Here is a 14,305-nt window from a genome sequence, read left to right as displayed (position 1 = left end):
AGGAATGAAAAATAGATGTTAAAGATCATGGGAGCTGAGACACACCCCTGTTTCACCCCATTGTTGATCTCAAAGGCATTTGATTCTTTGTTTTCATACACTACAGTTATCTTCATACCTTGATGTAATGAGCAAATGATGTTCAACAGTTTGGGGGCAACCAGGTTTCTTCAGAACAATGAAAAAGCCCTGTCTGTTTATAGTATCAAAGGCCTTTGTCAGCTCAGTGAAACCTACATGTAGCGGTATTTGCTTTTCTCTACGCTACTATTACAATTGCTTGACCAAAAATATCATATCAATGGTGGAGCTTACTGAACAAAAACCACATTGACTTTCAGGATAGATTCTTTCACCTAGAGATTGCAACTCAGGAAGCATGATGCGAGTGAGTTTCTGAAATTTCAAAGTAATTTGCCGTTGGCACATTTGCAGATTTCAGCAGGCAAACAGTTGTTGCTGAAGGCTTTATTCTCAGGAATTGATTTAATGGCTTTCTGCAAATCTTTTAATGTAGGTTCATTGTCCAAATCTATCATAACTTCAAACTCTAGTAGTCCTTCAAGCTCTTTGTGCTGATACCCTAATGCTAATACCTTTATGGTTAAGGCATTGGTCTAAGATATGAGAGACCCAATTTCAAGTCCTTGTTCTAAACTGGGGACTTCCATCTGAATTTCCCACACCCTAGGCTAGGGCCTTAAACAGGAGAGTACTGGCTTTTCAGGAGTGGTGGCTTTTTCTCTCTTTTACTTGTTATGAAAAACTTCAAAAAGGTCTCAAATTCTTTTTTACATTGAAATAGAAACAAATTCTAAAATTGGAATTGCTTTCTGGGCACGTCAGGCGTATACCCATATGTAGCTCATGTATATTGGTTTACCCTGAGGTACAAAATTCTCCTATTTTAGCAGTGAAGGCAAGGCTAAGGATATCCAAGTCAGTTAGATAAATTCCTGGAGAAGTTTGCTGGCTTGCAAAATGCAGAGCACGGTTCAGAGATAATACTAAAGCTTTGAACCTAGGACATGCCTTCCCATGGGGTATCACTTTCCATTTATAACAACACTTTACACTAGTATAGCATGCTTTCATCTGCAGATCTTAGTTCTTTATATTTACGAAGTATAATAAACATCCTCCAGGGATAGAATCCAAAGAGAACTCCAATGCTATCTCTATCTCTGAGTGTAGGAAAATTAGGGTAACTTTGAAGAACAACAAATCCTGTAGTCCTGATAGAATACCAGCTTAAATGTATAAGCAAGGTAGAAAAAATACTCTCTTACCAGCTACATATCATTCTGATGAAAATCTGGAAATATAAACAGATTTCCAGTGACTTGAGAGAGACCAGAATATTACCATATTCAAGAAAGGAGATAGACTGGATTGCAACAATCATCATGGTAGTGCACTCCTGTCCATAGCTGGGTAGATCTTCTCCTGCATTTTCCATAGTAGACTCGCTTTCCTCGCTGAGGAGTTTCTACCTGAATCCATATGTGATTTCAGAACACTCAGAGGTACAATAAACGTAATCTTTGTTGCTAGACAGCTGCAGGAAAAATGCCACAAGCAACACCATGATCTTTACATGACCATTATTTTTCTGACCAAGACCTTTGGTTCAATAAACAGATAGGCTGAATGGAAGAACATGATGAGATTTGGAGGCCCACCAGAATCTGTTACTGTTATCAGACTTCTTCATGACAAAATGACAGCAACTGTTTTAAGCAATTGCTCAGTAGTAGATCCCTTCCCTATCAGAACTGGAGTCAAGCAAGGATGTGATTGCACCAACACTTTCCATTCTGTATTGCAACTATTCCACATTTCATTGCTGATAGACTTCCATTTGGAGTCATCATCCAGTATCACATGGACAAGAATCTCTTTAATATCAACCAGTTACATTCCAAATCCAAGATAATCAACACCTCCATTACTAACTATCAGTACAGTGTGTGTGTGTGTGTGTGTGTCCACTCAGTTGAAGAGCTCTGTGTTATTCTTGATTGCTTTTGTGAAGGGTATGAAATACTTGCATTCACTGCCAGCTTCATGAAAACAAAGATGCTTTACTAATCCACCCCAAACCCACCAGTTGCTCCTTCCTTCACATATTACCATTTGAGGGCAGTCATTGCAGAATGTTGAGCATTTCCCCTACCTAGGTAGCAACCTTTCCCAAAAAGTAAACATAGACAATGATATTCAACACCAGATAAAATATGCTAGTGCTTCCTTTGGATGTCCCTGACATTGTGTCTTGGATGATCATGACAACAGGATGCAAACCAAACTTCTCATCTTACCAGGCTGTTGTCATCCCTACCTTGTTGTATGAATATGAAACTTGGATGACATACAAGAAACACCCAAAAGCTTTGTATCATTACCATTAATGATGTCTTTGGAAAATCTCCATATCAGTTGGAAGGACAGAAGAATGAATGCCAGCATTCTGGCTCAAGCAAACACCACCAGCATGGAAGCCATGTCAATATGGCACCAGCTGTGTTGGACAGGATATGTCATAAGGATGCCTGACAGTGGCTTTCAATACTGGTCCTGCACTCCCACATACCAGTGGTCACTGCTCTAGAGGTGGGCAAAGAAGAGATTCAAGGACACTTGAAAGGTGAATATGAAGAGCATTAGTCAAATGAGCTTTCGTTCAAAATGCCCCACTGCCATTTTTTCACTGTGGGAACGCTGATGTACGTGATCCTTGAGCACTTTTAATTAGCACAGCTCACTAATCAAAGCACTCCTCTGCGTCCTGGAGCATGCCTATAAATGCTCAGTGTGCACAAGTTAAATCACATCAAAGCCCTGTGTAAATACTCTCATTCAGGAGTAAATCACCTTTCTTTCTGTGGCAAGCTTCAACTCTTGTATCTGAACAAGTAGTAATCTTTTATTAGCAACCAAAAATACTGAGGTGCTGCATCAGATGCAAAAGCCTGAAGCTGCATTGAAATGTATCCTTTTATCTGTAATATTTGCGAAGGAAAAGCTGTTGTGCCCCATGTCAAATAATTATAATAGTACAGGCAGTCCTCAGACTAATGACACAATTGGTTCCTAAAAACTGCGTCTTAAGTCGAAACATCCTAACTTGGAACCAGTTTTCCCATAGGAACAGTGTTACAAATTGGGGATTGGCTCCTTTATGATGGTAGATTCTGCGTGCAGGTGGTAAGTGGTGGAATGGGAGGGGGAAGGGAAGGGGCGTGGGGGGCAGATCAGTGCCCACCACGGTGAGGGAGGGACTGGGGCTGGGACCGGGGCTAGGGCAATCGCTGCCCGGCTGGGCCAGGCTGAGGCAGGGGGGCAGGGGGCAGCTCCCGCCACTGCATGCTGCTCATTTAGCAGCTCAGAACTGGCAGGTCCTCCCACTGCTCCTGCCACTGCTCTAGGGAAGTTTGGGGGGGTGTATGCCCCCAGATCTGTGCGAGGTGGGCCGGGCCTGCACCGGGCTATGCTTCAAGTGGGTGGCATGGGCTACGGCAAATTTTCAGGTGGCTGCAGCCCTCCCATAGCCCCTGCTTTGCTGTAGCTCCTGCTGCCTATCTGAGGTGCAGCCCGGTGCAGCCCTGGCCCCACACACCCCACCCTGTGTTGATCTGTGGGCACATGCCCCCACAAGCCCTCCCAGAGCAGTGGTGGGAGCAGTGACAAGAACCACCGGTTGAGCCGCCAGATGAGCAGTACGCAGCAGCGGGAACTGCCGCCTCCCCATCCCCCCCAGTGCCTGCCCAGTGCATGTCCCAGTTCCAGTCCCTCCCTCACCGCAGGGGGTGTTGATCTGCCCCCTCACGCCCCTTCCCTTTCCCCTTCCCTTCCACCACTTACCAGCTGCATGCAGTATCAACCATTGTAAAGACAAAACCCACATCAGAACGTCGAAACATGGTGCCAATTTATAAACATCGTAAGTGACATTCGGTGCAACTCAAGAAGTCTTAAATCGAGGACTGCCTATACTTATAACTTTGCTTAATTTGAATCTGAGGATGCCAGTGTAGCCAGCCAAAAGATAGATTCATTAATGTCTCTATCTTCTTTCAATGCATTAGCAAAGCTGGAGTGACCTTTCCAGAGCGCAAAAGCATGGGCGTTGTCTAGGTGGTTGCCCAAGTACCCAAATCACCCTTTTGACTTGGCTGACTTTTCTAATGGAAAGGTAGAACCAATAGGATGTGGGGCTGGGAAAGTTGTAGGAGCTGCTGGAAAGAAGAGTGAGTAATTGCATAACTGCCTTAGAGGCTCCACTCTAGATTTTCTTTCAGGGTTTTACTGCCTTAGCCTTCACCTCTCCTGAAGCAATCCACAAGGCAGTGGTTGTAGTTAATGTCATTTTCTTCCACCAGCTTTGTCATTGGGAGATATCCTCTTCCACTGCAGCTGCTGTTGTGATGACCAAAGGACAATTTTTAATGACAAGAACTGTTCCCCCTTACTAAGTTCAGCCTGCTGGTAAAAACAGTTAGCCCCATAGGCTGGGTACAGCTGCAGGGGTGGGCTGTCCACTAAATGTGGAGCCATTAGTAAGAGTTGGATGCAAGTGAGGACCAGTGATCCCGAACAACCTTAACAAGATGTTGTCTTTGAAAGACAAAGGCTGTACCCCTCCTCAGACATCACATGCATCTCCATTAATATATGGGCAACCAGTAAAGTAGGATATATAGCGCTGGAGAAGAAAACAAATATAACATTTTTTTCCCCTTGAATTTAATAACAAATATACTTTGGGGTATATTTAGGGCTATTTTGTGATAGCACATTGCTCTGAAAGCTATTTGCCATGAATACTGGCATGACAGAGAGGTTATACTTGCATTCCCAGACATTTTCAGATTTCAGGCTCAAGGATGGCTTCTTGCTTGATGGCCAGAAGGAGCAGGGGGGACAAACATGTCTGCTTGGAAAGCATATTTCTTCTGCTTTCTCCTGCTGTGACTATTTCTCTTCAAAGCCTTGTGGTGACCAGTTAAGGCAGTTAGTGTCTTTTAAATGAGGTGGGACACTTTTTAAGCCAGCAGAGGGATAAAGTGAAGCTGCTGTCTAACATGTGTCAGCTGCCAGTGGCTTCAAGGGGCCATTACAGCAGCCTGGAATTAGGATGGTAGAGTACCATGTCCCCTTTACCTGATCAAAAAGGGTGGCAATTGGTACAGGAATAGTATTTGTAATTGAACACAGCTGTTATTGATGTTATAATTATTCCTGTGCCTAATGCCATCCTCTGTGGTCAGGTAAAGGGGGCATGGTGCTCTACCATCCTAACTCCAGGCTGTTGTAACTACTCTGTGATATTAGCATACTTTGCCTCATTCCCCTTCCCTCCTCCCCCCACATTCAGGATAATCCTTCCCAGTGGCTTGTGGTTTTGCCCCACACTGGGTACGTTGGGGAATCTGATCCCAAACCACAAGTATAGCTGGAGGAAATGCAGACAAATGCAAAATGGTTACATTTGCATCGTGTAATCTGACTCTTTGGCCTGACTCTTACCCCTTGGAGATCACTGATAAAATTCCCATTAACCTCAATGAGATCAGCATTAGGCCACTGTGGTGTAGTTTTAAAATATTACTCTTCAAACAGAAATAAAGGTTCAACATACTTTCCATTATAAACAAGTAAAGGAAACTGGAGCAGAGAATTTGGTAGTGGAGACTGCAGTTGCCTGCCTCAAGTCAGAGCATGTTGTAGAATGAAAAAATGTTCTATATACATTTTTCAACCCCCGCAGAATTAGATCAGTGAGTGTATAGCCACTATGTACAGACAGTCAAAAAGCCTGAGGCTGAATCAATTCAGTCTTTGCAGGTTAGTTTAAACTGCACAGATTAAATTGAAACAGAAGCAAATAGAAATGAACCTTTGATTCAGGAAATGGAGCCAGATGCCTGCAGTGGCTCAGGCCAGAAGCTCAGGGGGTGCTAAAGCAGGGCACTCTGACTGTGTGGTCACTTTCTTTTCCTGTTGTTCCCAAGGTCTCTGGGATTTGCAGTCCAGGATTACAGCAGCAGGACTCTGCCAGGTTGCTCATCACTTCCTCTTCCTGCTTCTAGCTGCCTTTAGGATTTGTAGTCCACAGTTGCAGCCAGCAGTAAGTTTGAGCAAGAGAAGGGGTGTTTAACCCCCCTCCCTGGCCCTAGACTCTAGCTGGGGTTTGCTGGGGAGTGGCAGTCCCCCCACACCTATAGCCTGAGCTGCATCCCCAGCTGGGCTTGCCCCCGCCTTGTCAGCCAGCCCTCACTGCTCCAGCTAGGAAGCAGAGGGGCAGGGCCAGTCCTGCTCTCTGGAGCAGACAGTACAGCCCAGCCCAGGGTTGGAAAGCATGCTGGGGGGGACTCTGATTTAACTTGAACCAGGATGGGGTTTGGGACAGAAGTTTCCTAAATCAATTTGACTCAAATCAGATAAGTCTGATAATACATTCAGCCAGGTTTGTCTGAAACCAGTTTCAGCCATTTTGAAACTGGTTGATGTGTACTGAACTTCTATCCTTTACAGGTTTTAACCAGTTTCTGATTGCTTAAACCAGTTTATGTGTAACTTCTGTCCCTAGCCATGGTGTTTGAGATAACAGTTGTGTTCAGTTAGACATCTACCTAGATGATAAGAATATACTTTTGCACTAGTAAATAAATATCAGTTTGAAAAAAACAAATCCAGAGGTTTAAAAGGCATATAAATGTCAATGTTTCCTCACATAAGTTCCTGTAAGGAACATTGCAGTTCCTCGTTTGCAGTTAGGTTCAAAATGCAGATTACACTTTTGGTGCATCAGTTTTTAGGTCTACACAAATTTGCAGAAATTTATAAATAGGTCATTGGGTTTAGGAAGATATTGTCTTTTGGGGTAGGTTATCCAATAATGACTAATGCAGGTTTTCTTCCTTTGAAGCATGTTGCCTTGTCTACTGTCAGAATCTGAATACTGATCTGCCCCAGGAAAGCAATCCCTATGTCTCTAAAACTGAAAAATTAAATTACAGTTTTTCTAATATTCAGTGACTTTTTATAAAAACATTTGGTATAAATACAACAGACAAATATAATAAACTGTTTCTTTATTATTCTATTGCCGGGTTTTGTTACTGATAAACAAGATAGTATGAAGAATCACCTGTTACAAAAATGGAGTTATGATTGCCTATAACACACATGGAGAATAGGAGTATTGCTCTGTATTTGATGTTTTTTTACTGCTGATTTATCACACAAGTCACAAGGAAGTCTTTCCCAACCTTTTAAATACCTTTCTGTAATATTTAATTGCTAAAATAAGATCCATTGTATATGGACACAGTTCTACATGTTCAAATCTAATCTGTTATTACACTGAAACTTTTCTAAAGCTAGAGTTTGAACTCTTGAGAAGTGTTTGTTTGATCTTGGGGAAGATATCCTTGTGATTAATGTTAACGATAAGGTGTTGATTGGTGCTTGGGAAAACCTATTCATAGAAACAATAGTCTATTATACTCTACTTCAACTACTATATAACAATATTTAAGCTTTAGTCTTTAGAAACAATAGTCTTATTTATACATCTCTGTCTGCTTCTAAGCCGACATTACAGTTCCTGGTTTGCAGTTAGGTTCAAAATGCACATTACACTTTCGGTGCATCAGTTTTTAGGTCTACACAAATTTGCAGAAAAAACATAGTGGCCTTTTTGAGCCTGAATATCACATTAGAGCTTACAGTAAGAAAAAACCTGGTTGTACAAAAGTTAGCCAAAGTTTCTAATTCTTTATGTCATTTTTCATTTTAAAAGGGTATTAAGATTTGAGGCACTGCATACTGTGTATTCCCTTTTCTGATATTACTGCATACACCCTCTCCCCTTGAAGTTTTACCAAAGGTAGGAGCTCAAGATAAGAGTGGCAGCCAGGGTTTCTCAGCCGTAAAGCAGGGTAGATTTTCACCTTAAAGACTGAATTGTGTGTGAATGCATGTGTATTATATATATCACAAGTGTTTGTGGGCTAAAGTTTACTTCATACACTGCTCCCCGAATGTCCTTTCATAGCATCTGTTGAAGAGAGATTTGAATACAAAGGCAGAATGGAGGGGGTGAGGGACAGGGGGTTTGTGCTGGGAGAAACAAACAAGCAAAGAGCCCATACAAGCAAAGGGATGCATCTCCATGAGATGCTTTACTGCACATTAGACTAATCTGATGCACAGTAAAGCATCACCATTTACACGTGCGCAGCAATTACTGCACAGTAGGTTAGTCTAATGCACCATTTTCTAGTACCTGCAGATACAGCCTAGGCAGCAGGGGGCCACAGGGGATGGGGAGAGCTGTCCCGGCTCAGCCTAATGCTGCCTGCCAGCCATGTGAAGATCAAGACCCATCCTGATCTCTGCGGGGCAGGGAGATCTGTCCCAGCTGCTAGACAGCTACCTCTCTTCCCCATGGAGATTGGGGTGGGTCCTGATCTCCACATTGCTGGGAGGCAGCTGCCTGGCAGCTGGAACAGCTTTCCTCCACCACCCAGAGATCAGGGCTAGCCCCGCCCTGTGCCCCCTGCCAGCCCAGGGCTGGCATCCAGGTGAGCCCGGAGCTCGTCCTGGCTGCTGCAGTGGGGCAGAGCAAGGCAGGAACAGCCCTGCAATGAACTGCTCCAGTTGGGAGCTAATTTGCTTCTAACAGGTGCATGTTCAGGTGTGTGTGGGGGTATAGTTTGATGCACCTGAATTTTGTCCTGCTCTTCACTAGCCCTTCTCTGTTGAGCTGGAGGCCCCATTTACTTATGCTTTGGAAGAGAGAGGCACTTTATGGGCTGGCACATGATACACTGTGAACAGATATTTTAGAGTTTTATTTTGTCTAGTTTTGGGGAGGTCTGCAAATGAGGTGCAGCCTCTGGCTCTCTTTGTTCTCTTCATTTGGCTACTTTAATTTATGGCAAAGGCACTGAGAACCTAAGACGTGCTTGACTAAGTATATATTGTAAACATAAATAGATAAATTATATTGAGTTCTTGTGCTGTGAATAACAGATACAATTACTGGTTAAATCTCACACTGGTTAAATCAGCCATACTGATGCTAGAAATACAAGTCTGGTTTGTTAACCTTAATAGAAACACTAGTTTATTAAATGAGCTTTTCTCTAGCAGACAATGGTAAAAAGTCCCTAGATAGTGACGACAACACACACACACACACACACACTGTTGCAAGCATAGAGAAACCAGATTGGAGGAAATCCAGGAGAAAGTGTGGAAGCTGTGAAGACAGGAAGAATTGAAATATGTTCAAAAAATGAAAATAGCTTGGAGCTAGGGTAAATGAGCTTTTTTTGAAGGTAGATGGGGTGGCTCACAGTATGGAAGATTGAAACTCAGGTATAGGGGCCATAGGGTCAAAGAGAAAGGTTGAGGGTTACAGGTTAAAGATCTGGAGAAACACCACTAATTCAAAGAGCATAATGAAGGTGGAGAGAGTAACATGAGAGGAGAGGAGAGGAGAAGCATGGTGAGTTTGGGGGAGAAAGTGAAAAGAGGATGAGGGCTCAAGACAGATTGCACATGTTTTGATGGTTTATGTTTTTTAAGTACCTGGTACAGACCTGGGCAGAGAGAAATAAGTTGATTATTGAAGGAGAGAGGCAACAGTGATAAAAGGAAGACAACACGGTTGTGTTTGCTCAATTTTTTTTTTGATTTCTATGTTGATTTGTACTTCAGTTTGGGGAAAAAACACAAAGAAAGGGGATTGTTGTAAAATAAATGTAATTCAAAAGAGGAGGCTGGTTTTCTGTCTGCCAAAAATGCCAGCTGGACAAAAAAGAAAAGAAAATGCAAATAAAGTCAGACATTTATGTATCTGAATTCATTAACTCTCTGCATTGTCAAACAAAAATTGAATTTGATACTTTATATTCCTGGCTGTAAATATTACACTCCTACTGAAACCCCTTGGAGAGAGGGTTTGTTTTAACAATATTTTTTGAAAACAGTATATAGAGTAAAAGCAAGGAGGGACAGATTTGGAGGGTGGAAAAAGCAATTTAGTATTTTCTGTAAGAAACAATATTGCAACCCTTCCTGTGTCCATTTTAGTGGCACTCGATTTATCCAGAATTCAGTGAATGAAAAGGTGTCAGAGGGCACGTCTACATGAGCACCTGACTACATATTTGTTACTGAGCACAAGTACTAAATGATTGTGCAGTAACCACCGATACTATGCAGTCCCGGTGCTGTATGGGTTGTTTCCAACCCTACTGCCCACTAGCAGCAGTATCACGGTTCATGCCTGCCAACGTTATATTGCTGTAATGTGTCATGTAGATGTGCCCAGAATGTAGTTTAAAACAGTTCAACAACCCCCTTGCCCCTGACTTTGTATAATTAAAATGGAATACTGGAGCCAGAAATGCTTTCTTTATAGTGATAAATAAACTAGACACAAAATCAAAAGATTCAGCATTTTGGATAAAATTCCACCTCGCTTTCAGTGCACAATATCCCATAGGCTGGAGTAACAGCTGCTGCCACCTTGCATCTTTAACATGGGTATGTCTCTATCCATGTAGTAAGGCTCCTGTGACCCCAGCCTTTCCCAAACCACGTTTATAACTATGTCCTATTCAGAACTGGTACTGTACTCCTTGTGATAGATGCATGATGCAAGACTCCCTTGTATAACTGCAAGGTGTTGATCTTTCTCTTTCCCCTGTGGAGCCCTGTGTTTAGTGATGAGGACACAGAAAATATTCTACCAAGATAAGCTTTTGGGCACAACACATTTGGGATCTGGTGAAAGATACTTTGTGCCTGAAAGCTTCTCTGAGTCTACCAACAATACAATTCTTACAATCAAACATACCACCAAAAAAACAAAGATACTTGCATTTTGCACATTTCCTGGATCATGACAGCTAAAACAGCACTTCAGTCCTACTAGATTTATGAAGGCATTCATAATCAGGACAACACTTAAGCACATGCTAAGGTCCCATGGTACAGACTAAGTACATCCTTAAGTGTCATCCTGAGTTAGGACCATCCCATGTATTCTCCTTGTGGAGGTTTTTTTCTTCACAGAAGGCTTCACTGGAATCAAAGTGATTATTTGCACCATGTCGTGTATTGAAACAACATGAGGCTTTTTATCTCTTTAATTCCATACCAAATTTCACTATAACGAGATTTCATTACACAGAATTTTTTTCCTTGTATATCTATCTATAAGTAATCAGATGCCTAACAGCCATTACACCTCCTGACCCCATTGTATTTAATTTTGATTCCTTAGTTGGCTGAAGAGTTGGAATATGAGATTGTTGGTTGTTCTGAGACACTGTATGTTGTTCTTTAATGTAATTTTTTTTCTGTTGCCCTAACCTGTTAACACATGCTTCCTGTTGCCCCCGCTTCTGTTGCATATGATCCATCATCATCCTTTTCATAGAACGTATTTCAAAGGTGTTAGTGTGATGTGCTCATTTCCTGCCTTTTCTAAGTTCAGGCACATTCTTTTTTATCTTAGGAACTTCATTTAGCAACACAGGGGTCTCTTAAGACCAGACAATGAAAGGCACCAGCACATTTTGTTGCTAAAGAGGTGGTGTGAGGATGACATCATTCATCTGTGCTAGACACTGACTCATAGGCATTTGACCTGAGGGTGGAACCCAGTAACAGGGGTTAACGTGATGTCATCTGCAATTGCACAATGTATTTCACAGGCCTTCTTTTATTACCATCTAAATAATTGCAGAGTGCACAAGATATCAAAGTGCAGCGATATGGGCAAACATTGCTGTTGGTCTTTCTCCAGGGCACTCTACAAACAACCAGGAAATTAGAAGGGGAAAAATTGTGATAATAAAGATTACAGTTTGCATTTGGATGTAGATATGGTGTGTCTGTCCAGTAGCTAAAGAATGAAAAACAAACCGATCATGAAACTGTATCACCAGCAATCTTTTTATGTCTTTCTTTTGTTATTGCCATTTTGAAATAATTAGATCTGTCTTTAGATGTTTATTTGTTCGTTTAGACTAACTTTTTAGTTTTAGCTGAAATCTTGCTACCTAAACCATGTTTGGATTTAGGCTATGTTTTGCCCTACATCTTTCTGGCCTTATTTTCATCTGGTCTGCAATCACTTTCTTTTTCTTTGCTCCATGTTCTGGCAGAGGGTCTGCTTTGTTCTTGTGAAATATGGTACAAATGTGTATTTAATGGCTGGAGACTGCAAATGATGTGACCTGCAGGAATATTTGTAATGTGAAGAATTTTATAAACCTGTCAGGCTCTCTGGATTTTTATACAGTGAGAAAAGCGAAGACTTGGCAGAATCTATTATGCAGAGATTTTTTTGGACCCTGCAAATCTAAAACCAGATCCTCAGCCTGGTGTAAATTAATGGAGTAATGCCAGTTCACACCAGCTGATGATCTGGCTCCATGTAATTTCTATCTTATTTTAGATCCAAACAATGAGCAAAATGACCAAGCCTTTTGAAATGGTTGTTGATGAGCCAGACTTTCTTAAGGGCATAAAAACTCACACCCCTCGTCTAGATGAGAACAACCTGGGGGACGTAACTAGGTATTCACATGTTTTGGCTATTAAATGTGCCCAAATTTTTTTCTATATTGAGGCGGGGCATATGCTAAAGTATGTGTTTGTATTTTCAAACACGCTTCTTTGGATTCTGGCCCTGCATTTTCTATTAAAAAAAAAAACTTTTATTCTCTCTGTAACGTGAGAATGACTGACTATATTATCATAAACAGCATTCAAATGAGACACTGGTTTGCAAACAGAAAGTTGTTTGAAAATCAGAAGGCTGGCCAAAACTTAAACAGCCTAAATTTATTTTACTAGAGCTATTTAAGAATTGTCTGTGGGCTTGGTTTATGGTTGTATTTTTAATCCCAGTTGGTACATATACAGTTCTATTAAGGTGACGTGATAAACTCCAGCAGTTTGCACTGGAGTTTATCATGGCACCTTAATGGCATGTGTAGATGCTCAAACTACTTTGGTCCAGGGCTCATGTGCAGACACTGCCTGGGACCACAGCAGTGAGCTGGGGTAGAGCAGCCCCAGGCTGGCAAGGGCTTCGGAGTGTCAGCCTCAGGCTCTGGGGGGTGGCATTAGGTGGTGGAGAGGCTGGATAGGGCACAAGAGTACCCCAGTGTGCAGAGCCCTGTGGCTAGGCAGCCGGCAGGGGTCTGGCCCCTTGCTGCCTGGCCTGACTGGATGCAATGTACACCTGTGTAAGAGTCTACATGTGCACTTAGGTGCAGTTGTTATTATTGCTGAGTACCATACTGTTGTGCCCAATAGTACTATCTTATGGCAGCAAAAGTTAGTTTGCTGTGATCTAATAGCATCACACGTGTAGACTGTTATGCTTTATATGGCAGCAAATTTGTCTACTGTGCAGTTAAGCACACATGTAGATGCACCCGGTGATTTTTTACTTTGCAGTTTGTAAAGTGGATTTTCTTTGTGCACTTCTTTGAAATGACAAAGAAAAGGGAAACCTGAGGGAGCATCTCAGTGCCTCTAAATTTCTGTATCATTTTCATTTTGTCTTCCTATTTAGAAACATACACTGGTTCCCTCAGACAATAGGGATCACATTCAGCAGCAAATACTTGCAATCATATGGGCCTCCCAAGCTCTTGAAAGCCCTGAGTGCTATATGCTTTCCACAAGTCTAACCTGAAGAAATGCTGTAAATTTTCTGTCAAACTGTGTTTTCAATGGACATTTTTTCCAAATAAAACAGCATTGGGAGGCAGTGGGAGGGAGCAGAAATAGGTTTTCATAAAAAATAGGAGAATATCTTAGAAATGTTTCTGTTTTAAATGGAACATTTTAAAATGTATCTACATGGAATGCAGGGGTTCAAGGGTAAATTATGAGGTCAGAAATAACCAGGAAGGTAGGCTTTGCACAAGGTTAATGGAGACATAAAACAGTGGCAAAGGCTTAAATAACCATTACCTTTGTGTCTTGACTTTTAAGACCAGTCAAAAGAACACGCAAGTAAGCATGTGAATTATTTTGCCCATGTGCCCACTGAACTCAGAGGAACTACTAAACAGAAAAAAAATGCTCTTGTGTAGCTATTGCCACTATTACCTCAAGTATAATATAGATCAGAGCAAGTGGCAGACTAAAATGTTTCCAAGTTTTTTTTTAAGATCTAACAACTGTTGGCAAGTTAGAAAATGTGTTGTTTTTTTTTTAATTCATTACAAGCTATGTTGAGAATACTGTATTTACTCAATTC

At 41.7% G+C, this 14,305-nt stretch overlaps 1 protein-coding gene across 7 annotated transcripts in view; it reads left to right on the top strand.

The window, feature by feature from the left end:
* KCNQ1 (potassium voltage-gated channel subfamily Q member 1) overlaps positions 1-14,305 on the top strand; it is a 587,589-nt gene that overhangs the window by 312,630 nt on the left and 260,654 nt on the right. The gene's annotated exons all lie outside the window — the stretch shown is intronic.

This window comes from Alligator sinensis, unplaced genomic scaffold (assembly GCF_000455745.1).
Source record: "Alligator sinensis unplaced genomic scaffold, ASM45574v1 scaffold983_1, whole genome shotgun sequence".
NCBI classification, from domain to species: domain Eukaryota; kingdom Metazoa; phylum Chordata; order Crocodylia; family Alligatoridae; genus Alligator; species Alligator sinensis.
The sequence above is the reverse complement of the archived record's forward strand: the minus strand, read 5'-3'. Positions and strand labels throughout refer to the sequence as shown.